The sequence below is a fragment of the Nyctereutes procyonoides genome, unplaced genomic scaffold, assembly GCF_905146905.1.
Source record: "Nyctereutes procyonoides isolate TBG_1078 unplaced genomic scaffold, NYPRO_anot_genome, whole genome shotgun sequence".
Taxonomy (NCBI): Eukaryota; Metazoa; Chordata; class Mammalia; order Carnivora; family Canidae; genus Nyctereutes; species Nyctereutes procyonoides.
The window spans coordinates 13,474,586-13,487,097 of record NW_026575034.1 but is presented as its reverse complement, the minus strand read 5'-3'; the positions used below and the strand labels follow the sequence as shown (position 1 = coordinate 13,487,097).

General features: G+C 37.7%; 1 long non-coding RNA gene across 2 annotated transcripts in view; it reads left to right on the top strand.

Annotated features, from left to right (window-relative positions):
* LOC129504704 (uncharacterized) overlaps positions 1–12,512 on the top strand; it is a 53,912-nt gene that overhangs the window by 2,036 nt on the left and 39,364 nt on the right. For both annotated transcript variants that reach the window (XR_008663416.1, XR_008663415.1), the window contains exon 2: positions 1,027–1,073. This is a non-coding gene — a long non-coding RNA (uncharacterized LOC129504704). The remainder of the gene's footprint in view (positions 1–1,026; positions 1,074–12,512) is intronic.

The window sequence follows — 12,512 nt, the reverse complement described above, 5'->3', positions numbered from 1 at the left end:
ACCCGGGATCGAGTCTCACATCGGGCTCCTTGCATGGAGCCTGCTTCTCCCTCTGCCTGTGTCTCTGCCTCTCTCTCTCTCTCTCTCTCTGTGTGTGTGTGTGTCTCTCATGAATAAATAAATAAAATCTTTAAAAAAAATAAAAATTTTTATATAGTACATAACATTTTGACTATTCTACATATGTATATAGTCACTTGCTCCAAAAATATGTATAATGGGGGCACCTGGGTTACTCAGTCCGTTAAGTATCCAACTCTTGATCTCAGCTCAAGTTTTGATCTCAGGAATTGTGAGTTCAAGCCCCTAGTTGGGCTCCATGCTGGGCATGGAGCCTACTTAAATATATGTGTGTGTGTATTATATATATATATATATGTGTATGTGTGTGTGTGTGTGTGTATATATATATATATAGTTGTTTTTACAAATAAAATCATACTGAACTGTTTTATAATACACTTAAGGTCACGCAGGGGTGCCTGGGTGGCTCAGTTAAGTATATGACTCTTGGTGTTGGCTTAGGTCATGATCTCAGGGTCATGAAATGGAGCCCCATATTGGCTACATGCTCAGTGGGAAGTGTACTTGAGATTCTCTCCCTCTCTCTCTCTCCTCCTCTGTTTCTTCCCGTGCTTGTGCACATGTGAGCATGCTCTCTCTTAAATAAATCTTTAAAAAAGGTTATGGCCATGTTTTTGTGTTCTTAAGTAATGACATATATTATTATTATTTAAATGATATATATTATTTTGAATAGTTGCATATTATTCCATTGTGTAGAAATACAGTAATTAACTTAGCTATGGGTGAGCCATTAGATTAATTCCAAGCCTTTGCTATCATAAAAATACTATAGTGAATATTCTTATACATACACATATTTTATGTACTTTCCTGATTGCCTTCTTATGATGAATTCATGGTAATAGAATTGCCCAGTCAAAGGGAACCTGCATTTATAATTATGATTGTAAATATGGCTAAATTACAAAAAAATTAAGTTATATCAATTTTTTTCTACAGTGCCCGTGAATTCTACTTTCGTTATGCCTTCACAAGCACTGAATAGGGTGAGTACTTTTTACTTTTATCAAGTTGATAGAAAAAGAAAAAAAACTCTTTAGTTTTATTTGTATTTTTTGAGTACTAGCAAAAAAAATCTTTTCATGTACTTCTTGACTATTTACGTTGCTTTAGTGAATTGTCACTTAGCATGTAGCTATATGGGGGGGAGGGGGGAGGGCTGCCTGAAAAACATCGTCTATGGGAATGACAGTGGGGATGGTTTTCATGTACCTTTTTGTTTTTGTAAAAAGAAAAACTTGGAAAGACTGAAAGAATACATTTTATATCTGGATTTTTACAAATAAAGATGGCTATTATAATGGAAAAAATATTTTTTTCCTCTATTTTTATTAGTCATTTTCTCATTGATTTTAGGAGTTCCCTTCCATTAGGAAGTTAACCCCTTGTTACCATGTTACTTTTCTGGAAGGAATCTGTTGAATACAAAGAAAAGAAACCCAATGAGTCTAAGTCAAGTAAAAGTTGGGGGGAGGGGCAACATGGGAATACTGCAAATATGTAATAGGGAATCACATAAACATTCAAGGATAGGAATTTTTTATTTGCTGAGGTATTTCTAGTGCTTAGAACAAAGCCTGAGCCTGGATGGCTTAGCAGTTTAGGGCTGCCTTCAGCCCAGGGGTGGGCAGGTGGGGGTGGGTCTGGAGGGGTGATCCTGGAGGCCTGGGATGGAGTCCCATGTCAGGCTCCTTGTGGGGAGCCTGCTTCTCCCTCTGCCTGTATTTCTGCCTCTCTCTCTCTCTCTCTCTCTCTCTCTCTCTGTGTCTTTCATGAATAAATAAATAAAATCTTAAAAAAAAAAAAAGAACAAAGCCTGGTATAATAATAGACACTCACTAAACATATGTTTAATGAAAGAATGATGAATCTCTTACTCTCAAACTTGCCCTTTTGATTATTATCTCCTAAGCAAATGTATGAGGCTTTGTGATACATTATTCATTAACAGTGATTGTCTAGACTCTTCGGAGTGGCTCTTGTCAAAGCTCCACATATGAGCCATCAGAAGGGCCATTTGATTGTCCTTTTTGTTGAAACTGAAGTTCCTAAGCACTTACTGAAGTTTTTATATGACTTTGAGCTCCTCTCTGCATGTTTTGGGGATTTGGCTTAGGATACATCTTGGTCCTTACCCAAGAGCTGAAAAATTGATCAGTAAAGATATTTTGTAAGAAGACTACATCAGGAAATGTAGCACTACTTCTTCAATTTAAAGGCCATTGGTTAGTTTATATCAGGCTTTTTAAGAATCAGATAAAAAGTAAATACTAAATAAAAGCCAAGTTGAAATTTTTTCCCTATGGGCATATAAATCTCAGTATGTTACTCTGTTTAGCAACTGTAATTGGTTCACTATACAAGTGAGATATGTATGGTGCAATCTGCAAATAACTGATTATTTTCCCCCATATATTAAAACACACCAAGTGGACGGGGCACCTGAGTGGCTCAGTTGGTTGAGCATCCAACTCTTGATTTTGGCTTGGGTCATGGTTTTAGGGTTCTGAGATCAAGCCCAGAGTAGAGCTCTGTGCTGAGTGTGGAGCCTGTTGAAGATTGTTTCTCCCTCTCTCCCTCTCCCTTGACCCCTCTCTCACTCCCCCCAGGGCATGTGCCCTGGCACTCTCTCTCTTAAAAAACAAAAAACATGGGATCCCTGGGTGGCGCAGCGGTTTAGCGCCTGCCTTTGGCCCGGGGCGCGATCCTGGAGACCCGGGATCGAATCCCACATCAGGCTCCCGGTGCATGGAGCCTGCTTCTCCCTCTGCCTATGTCTCTGCCTTTCTCTCTCTCTCTCTCTGTGTGACTACCATAAATAAATAAAAATTAAAAAAAAAATCTGTTTAAAAACAAAAAACAAAAAACATGCCAGTGGAGTTAATGACTCCCTGCTCCTTGAATGAAACATGGCACAAATATCACAAGTACTAACTAGTCAATTCAACAGCCTTATACTAGTAATTGATACATTCAGTATAATAATAAAATCTTTAGGAGTTTATTTACCTCTTCCCTCCAGCTTGAACCTGCAATGATAAAAGGGGAATGGGTGACTTCCTTTCTGTGTCCGTACCTAAAATTTCTTTTTTAATACCCTTTCCCATTACCGACAACAAGTAGGTTGCCTTATTTCTCCCAAGTTGGAACAGAGGGAAGGGCAAGAGAGAGAGTTCTTAACATGGCTAATATAGTTCTGTAATTAAAGGTGGATGCTCTCTGAGCTTAACAGGTGTTTACAATTGACACTTGTTACTCTATGCGTTCTTTGAAAACACCTCTAGCCTCACCTTACACTGATGAGCAAATCCTGGCCATCTCTTGCTTGCCCTTGGGTAAATGTTCGCAATCTGGCAATAAGCTCGATGTCAGTAGCTAGCATCTGTGCTATATGCCTCAAGCTTCTTTCTGTGGAAGTCTCTACTCTTCCACTTGGCTCTTTCTTCCGTAGCCCATATCTGATCCAAATATCCACAGAGTGGCTTTGCCTTACATCTCTGGAAGTATGGATTTTAACCGAACTCAAAATTCATCTCTGCAGTTAGCTAGTCATCTTTGCTTGTCCAGATTCCCCTAAAATGTTGGCAGGGGATAAAAGCAGGGGATTTTCATGTGTTTCATTCACTGCTGTAGTCACCTGTGCCTAGAATAGTACCTGTACTATAGCAACTGTAACTGGTTCACTGTACAAGTGAGATGTGCACTAATAAGTGCTCTGTAAGTATTGAATGAATGATTTCCTCAGATATGATCCTGACACTAATCCACTGTGGCCCTCAGAATCTCCAGCTCGAAGAGCCATATATCAAAGTTCCATTAAAGCCTCTCTGCCTGAGCATGAAGATGAGGAAAAGCAATGTCAACTGTTGCACACTAAAAACCCTCTCAAAATCTAAACTTCAACCTTTTTTGACTTAGAAGTCGATAGACAAGTAAGAGTTGCAAAAGCAGTCCCCTCCCCCCCAATTTTTTCAATTTCCTCTTCTGGTGGTCTTCCACTTTACCATGGAATGTGGGAATAATTTATTTTCTTAGAGTCATAGACAAAAGTGAGATAAAGTCTCATTTTAACACCCTGCTACACACATATAACAATTGCACCTATTTGTTTACATATTGTCTCCATCTATTAAATCATAATAGATGGATGACAGGACCTATATTTTATATATATATATATATATACACATATATACACACACATATATATATGTATATATATAATGTGTTATACAAACTATGCTCAATATAGTTTAAAACGTTAAGAATGAATAAAAGTACACTAGCTCTAGTAGTAATAATTCCAAACATATTGCGTACTACCAAAGGTTAATGTATAAAACTGTCTTTCCAATACTCTTTTAATAAAAATCTTTAAATTTGGGAGTATTTTTTTCTATTTAAAAAAATTAATTGAAGTAAAATTGACATATAATATTATATTAATTCCAGGTACAACATAGCTATTGGACAATTATATATGTCAGACAATTATGTACATTACAAAATGCTTACCACAGTAAGTGTAGTCACCACCTATCCACCATACAAAGTTATTACAGTATTATTGACTGTATACCCTATGCTGTACTTTTTATCCCTGTGACTTATTTTGTAGCTAGAAGTTTGTATCTCTTAATTCCTAAATTTGGAAATATTTATAGCAAATTTGTATATGTTACTTTATGTTACTGTGCTAGATAGTCTCCATTGCCCCTAGATCTTCAGCTTTTATGGACTATATTAGCAATGTCACTTTCCCCTCTGGCTTCTGGTTGAGCTTAGCTGATAGAGGGCACTAGCAGGAGATCTGAAAGCAGTGGGAGAGGGATACCTAGGTGGCTCAGTGCTTAAGCGTTTGCCTTCGACTCAGGGCGTGATCCTGGAGTTCTGAGATCGGGTCTCGCATCGGGCTTCCTCCATGGAGCCTGCTTCTCCCTCTCCCTGTGTCTCTCATAAATAAATTAAATCTTTTTTTTTTTTAAAGCAGTGGGAGAAAGAGATCTGGGGGTATTTATTACCCTCCCTCTCTCCACCTTGGCCACAACTACTTGGCAGTGATACTATATCATCTCTTGCTATTTCCTTGCCCACATTCTGAGTATACTCTCTTGATTTGTGCCTTTTGAGTGTGCCATCTGTTTCCTGCTGGGACTCTGACTGATTCAATAATATTTAAAATTTTTACAGAGTACAGGAGGTATACATAAAAGTATACAATACCTTTTTTTTTTAATGTGAGAAAAACTTGTTTTCTTTTCCTGAAGTTGAGTTTATATTATACTTCTAAGAATGTTAGTATTGGTAGGTCTGAAACAGCCGGAAAGTAGAAACTAAGATTATGATGTATACCCTTCCCTGTTTTTTTACCTGCTCAAATATACAGGGGAAAAAGCTTACCATTGGTTGTAAAATTATAAAGATTTTATATTTTTTTCCAATAATAAAAGGAATACGCATTTAATTAAACTTTTTCAAATGCAAATGGTATGAAACAAAATCCCTTATAATCCATTAGGTAGAGAAAAATCACTGTTAAAATTTTAGTGATTTTTTCCCCCTACAATATGTATCTAAAGAAAGGAGGACAATTACCCTGAGAATATATTTTCTAATATTTATAATATGCATATGTGTATTGTAGGTGTGGCTCTCATTCCATAGAAATAATTACCGCATTTCTTTAGATCAACCTGAATCTAACCCTGAGCTCCCACCCTGCCATGCTGGTGAGAAAGTCAGTCTCAGTTACTGAGCATTTCCTCTCCACCTATGATTTTATGAAGTTTCTAGGGCCTTAGCTATTGTGGAAGTACCTGGCAATTATTGTTATTATTATTTAATGGTTTTATTTTTCATTTATTTGAGAGAGCAAAAGAGAGTACACGAGTTGGGGAGAGGGGCAGAGCGAGAGGAAGAAGCAGACTCCCCACCAAGCAGGGAGCCATGATTCTGAGATCATGACCTGAGCCACCCAGGCTCCCTGTACCTGGAAATTATTTAGTTGTCTGTCCACATTGATTTACTGTTGAGATTCCTGTTTATGCCATCTTCCCTCTGGCCTGATGACTCGAGTATTCCTTTACTGCCCTTGGAACTCAAGAATCTGGAATCAAATGAGTGAATCTGGCAGCCCCAGCACCCAGGTGCAGCCTTCTCCTTTGAGGTTTTGCCACCATCCTGGGCTCTGTCACAGAGCAAGACAGAAGACTTAGCTGCTCACTCAACCTTTGGGCTTCAGACTTCTAAGTCTTGAGGAATCTCTCTTTCACCTCACTTTCAAAGGCATTCCTGTCTTTTTCCCCCCTTCTCATTTCAAAAGACAGTAAGAGCCCATGTTGTCTCTAAGCAGCTCTTACTTTTTGCCTCACAAAAATATGGGGGTCTGGATACCTGTTTGAACAGAGGCAAGGGGCAAGGGAATAGGAGAACATGTAGAATTAAAATCTTAACAAAAAAAAAAAAAAACAAATAAAATAAAATAAAATCTTAACAAAATAACCTGCCACAAAAATTTATATCAAATTATAAATGCTTATTTTTCCCCTGATTTTTTTTATTTTTTATTTTTTTTATTTTTTTCCCCTGATTTTTTTTATTTAAACATTATACCATAAACATTTCATGTCACATTTCATGCTTTTAAATGTCTATGCAACTGTAGGATCCTCCATCATACAAACATATCATAATTTATTTAACTGACATTTAACTGATAGCTCATTCTAAAGGCAACCTTATCTGTTCTACTACTACCTTTTTTATTTTTTCTAGTTATTCAGAAGCTAATATTCTCTTCTGGCAATAATTAAAGATTGGAATAGAACAATTGGAACTAATAGACATAATTTAGAAGGGTGAGAATTTAGAATCTTATCTAAACTCTATAATTTCCCTCCCTCAGTATTACCAAAAGTGAGGCCTGTACAAAAGCCATTGGCATACTTGAGTTGTTTAGAAATATTTTTTTTTCAAGAAATGAAGCAATTATTACAGAATGTCATCTAGATAGTTGGGTAACAATGAATGTTACATGTCCATGGGAAAATTTCAACTTGGCTCTTATTAGAATTTATTTTCATTTAGTTCTAAAAAATCTTAAACTAACAAACAATGGCCTTTAAATTAGAGAAGTAGGCTACTTTTCTGGTCTGTGCTTTTTACTAAATACCCTTGTTGATCAATTTTGCAGCTATTGGTTAAAAATTAGGGTGCACCCTGAGCAAAGTCCCTACATCATATACTTAGAGGAACTGAAAACCATTAACACCCCAAGAGACCAAATGTCTCTTCTGTTGGTCCACCAGTGAAGCTTTGATAGAAGAGCCTCTCCAAGTCCAGCCAATCACCTTCAACTCACAGAGTCACCAATATACACATAGAAGAGAATGATGAAAATGAAAATTTCTGGAGTCAGATATTTTTCATTCATTCAATAAATATGTGTTGATCTTACTAAATGCTAAGCTTTTTCACTAAGATACTAAAAATACCTCAGTAAACAGACAAAAATTCCAGAGGAAGAATAGGAGATGAAATCAGAGAGAAAATGGGAAGATTACAGACAGTATAGTGCTTTCAGATTACAGTAAAGACTTTGAGAGACATAAAAAGCTACTAGAGGGTTTTGAATACAGAAATATCATGACTAACATTTTATTTTTTTAAGTTTATTTCTAAGTAATCTCTACACCTACTGTGGGGCTCAAATTCATGACCAAGGGTCAAAGCTCTTCCAACTGAGCCAGCCAGATGCCCCATGACTGACATTTAAAAGATATTATCCTGACCCTTGTGTTGAGAACAGATTATAAGGGGCCAAGCAGGCTAACAAGATCAAGGCTCTTACAGTAATACAAATGAGAGACAATAATGGCTTAGACCAGAGTTGTAATGCTGACATGGTAGGAAGTAATTGGATTCTGCATATATGTTGAAGGCAGAGCCAACAGTACTTTGCTAGTGGATTGGATGTGGCTTGTAAAAGAAGAGGTTTAGAAATGGCTGACGTTATTGACCTGAGCAAATGGAAGAATGGAGTTGCGATGAAGTGCAAGGAAGAAGAGATAGGAGGAGCAGGTTTTGGGGAAAGATGATGATGCAGTATGGTATATTTCAACTTTGGGATGTCTGTTACATATCTGAGTGGAGTTAAGGCATAGTTTGTTGGCATATGAGTTGGAGTTCACTGGAGAGATGGAGGCTGCAGATTTAAAACTGGGAGTCACTAGGGCACCTAGCTGGCTCACTTGATAGAGCATGTGACTCTTGATCTTGAGGTTGTGAGTTGGAGCCCTACACTGGCTGTAGAGATTACTTAAAAATAAAATCTAAAATAAAATAAAATTGGGAGTCATCCTAGGGAAGATATTTAGAGCTATAGCCTGAAAAGCAGATACAAGAGTTCCAAGAATTGAACTGGGCACTCCAATATGAAGACAGAACTGGCTTTGTATTTGAGCTGAGCTACTTATAAATTCTGAGACCTTCAATGCTTTATTTCACCTCTCTGAACCTTTGTTTTGTTGTTGTTGCTTAAACCTATAAAATAGCAATAATATGGGGCAGCCCAGGTGGCTCAGCGATTTAGCACTACCTTCAGTCCAGGGCATGATCCTGGAGATCCAGGATCGAGTCCCAAGTCAGGCTCCCTGCATGGAGCCTCCTTCTCCCTCTGCCTGTGTCTCTGCCTCTCTCTCTCTATATATATATCTCTAAGAATAAATGAATAAAATCTTAAAAAATAAATAAATAAACATTTTCAAAGAGATTCAAGCAAAATTAAATATTTAGGAAGACTTCAAAAGGTAACAAGCTGAAAAAAAGTTCCTGGCTAAAAGTGTAACTTATTTTTCACCACAAGAGATCTACTCTTTAATCCCTATCACCTAATTTACCCAGCTCCCCTACTCCCCTCCCCTTTGGTAACCATCAGTTTGTTCTCTATAGTTAAGAGTCTATTTCTTGGTTGGCTGGCTCAGTTGGTAGAACATGCAACTCTTGATCTTGGGATTGTGAGTTCAAGTACAATGTTGGGTATAACGCTTAGTTATTTAAAAAAAAAAAGAGTCTAGGGGTACCTGGGTGGCTCAGTCAGTTAAGTGTCTGCCTTTGGCTCAGGTCATGATCCTGGGGTCCTGGGATTGAGCCTCGAGTTGGGCTCCCTGCTCAATGAGGAGTCTGCTTCTCCCTCTCCCTCTGCCCCTCTCTCACTCATTCTCTCTCTCTCGCTTGCTCACTCTCAAATAAATAAAATCTTTTTAGAAGTCTAAGTTTGTCTCTTTTCTTTGCTCATTTGTTTTTTAAATTCTACATATGAGTGAAATTATATATATTTATCTTTTACTGACTGACTTATTTTGCTTAGTATTATACTCTTTAGCTCCATTCATGTTGCAAATGGTAAGAGTTCATTCTTTTTGATGGTTGAGTAATATTTCACTGTATATCTATACCACATCTCCATTCATTCATCAGTCAATGGACACTTGTGTCTAATGAAACTGGGTTTCCATGTTTGGCTATTGTAAATAATACTGCAGTAAATATAGGAGTGAATGTATCCCTTTGAATTCATGTTTTTGTATTTTTTGGATAAATACCCAGTAGTGCAATTTTTTGCTGTATTATAGGGTAGTTCTGTATTTAATGTTTTGAGGAACTTCCAAACTGTCTTCTACAGTGGCTGCACCAGTTTGCATTCCCACCAGCAGTGTACAAGTTTCCTTTTTTTCCCACATCCTCACCAACAGTTGTTATTTCTTGTGTTTTTGATTTTAGTCTTTCTGACAAGTGTGAGGTGATAATCTCTTTGTGGTTTTGATTTGCATTTCCCTGATGATGAGTGATATTGAGCATCTTTTCATATGTCTGTTGGCCATCTGTAGGTCTTCTTTGGAGAAATAAGTTATTTTTATTTAGCTGCCAAGATCTATGAAACACAATAAGAGACTCCTTTAAAACTTTGGCATTCAGTATGGCTGACTGCTATAAAAGTAAACACGTGGTTAGTAAAGTTTGAAATAAGGATGTCCTTCTTAAACAGTTTTGAATAATCATTTGGTCTGGAAATTATTTCATCCTTTATAGGACAATATCTTATGATTTTCAAAATAAGTGACCCCTTATTGTCCTAGCAAAATAAAATCCATTTTGATCTTGTTTTTATAGAAATCCACCCCGAGATTATATGGGAAACCACTTTCTGTATTAAAAACAGACATTTCTTCCTTTAATAAGCCAAAGCCAGCATTTTTTAGTGTCAGGGTGACTTCAGCATTTCTTTTCCTTTGGCCTATTGCTGAGGTGGCAAGGGTAACCATTGAGAAACAAAAAAGCAAGACATTTTATTTTTTTTTAAGATTATTTATTTATTTATTCACGAGAGACACACAGAGAGAGAGGCAGAGACACAGGCAGAGGGAGAAGCAGGCTCCATGCAGGGAGCCCGTCGTGGGACTCCATCCTGGGTCTCCAGGATCACCCCCTGGGCTGGAAGGCAGACGCTTAACCACTGAATCACCTAAGCGTCCCAGCAAGACATTTTATGATGGAAAGAGCATTCTTATAAATAAGCCAAAATTTTTCATTTGTTATATTTATTTTTCTTCCTTCATGACAAGAGAGAAAAAAATTCAATCCCTAATCTACCAGTACGCAAATAATTCTTTAAATATTGGTCATGATAAAAGTAACATGCCCTTCACCTGGGTGGCTCCATTGGTTAAGCATCTGCCTTCAACTCAGATCCTGATCCCAGGGCCCTGGGATCGAGCCCTGTATCAGGCTCCCTGCTCAGTGGGAAGTCTGCTTCTCCCTCTGCCTCTTCCCCTGCTCATATTCTCTCTCTTTCTTTCATTCATGCTTTCTCTCTCTCTCGCAAATAAATAAAATCTTAAAAAAAAAAAAAAAAGTAACATGCCCTTTAAAACCAATGTTTTTTAGGGGTGCCTGGGTGGCTCAGGTCATGATCTCAAGGTCCTGGGATTAAGCCAGGGAGTCTGCTTGTTCCTCTGCCCCGCCCCCCTCATTCTCTCTCTTTCTAATCAATAAAGTCTTAAAAAAACAAAAACAAAAACCCATGTTTTCTAGAATTGAAGTCCAAAGTTAGTGTGCAATTCCCTTCTCCGCTGCTAGGTGGCAATTAATGCCTTGGAAAGAAAAAAAGTGCACCCCACCCCCCTTCCCGCCCAGAAAGATACGTGCATTTTCTCTTCCTTAAGGTAAGAATTCTCTTAAGGATAATATTCTCTTTCCTGTTTTGTTTTGTCCAAGTGAATTTACATTCACCTTTTCCTTTCATTGTTAAGAATAACACATACAAATCTAAAGCTGACTACTATAACTAGGGAAAAATAGATCATATCTTTTAAATTAAAGAGGGTGGTTTCCAAAAAGAGTGTATGTTCATGAGTGATATAGAGTAGGAAGTTGCTATAATTTCCCTGCAGCATTTTTTTCTTTTTTCAATTTTACTAAAGAAAATTTCCTGTGAAAGGAATTATAACTGGCCCATGCCAGCTTTATGCCAAATGTAATATAATTAAATACAAAACAAAAATGAAGAAAGGAAGTAATTTTAAAGACCTAAAAGCAATTCCGGTGGGGTAAAGCTGCTTTTTCAGGTGAACTATAAGAAAAACAATAAAATAAGTCTTTATGAGAGTCACAGACTGGGAGACTATAAAAAAACAATTTTTCTTCAGACAACCTATTCAGATTTATCTATTCCTAGCAAAATTATTTAAAGACTACACATCGTTTCTGTGTATTTATAAATCTAGGAGTCTGGTCTACATTATTTAAAAATATGCTTATTCGTGTACAATGTTTTTGTGACTTTCGTTACCAAAGACTATATGTAATGGGTGTTTGCTACATAAAATTCAAAATATCAAATCCCTACTCAAAGAAGACTCTCAGTTTGGGTCTTAAACCAAAAAGACTCTCCCCAGGCTGAACTTAATGAAGCCTAACACCAAAAAGAAAAGCTGCTTCTGGCATTCTAGGCCTTCCCTGCATCCAGATGGCCTGTCTGTAGCCTAGCCAGAACCAAACCCTTCCTGCTGCCTTTTCTGCTGGCCTTGGATGACAGCCCCAGGCTACACCAGCTTCCATACCCTTTTAACTCTTCAGTGTCCAAGGTTTTTAAGGGATGGGACTTACGGTGTGAATTGTTTGAAAGAATATATCAAATTTTAAGCTTAAAGTTTAGTTTATAAAATATTTATCCACATCACCTTCTCCCCCTTCCCCTCCCATAGGCCTTCCTCCCAGAGTAGCTCAGCCAGCCAATTGGCATCAGAAGGGCACCGTTTGGAAGGGAGTGTGTGTGGGCAGCTTGCAGGTGAGGACACGGCTGCCAAGGCAGACCATGCGGTTTGTCCTGTGCCTACACCCAATACCTGACTTGTGCCTTTCCAGAG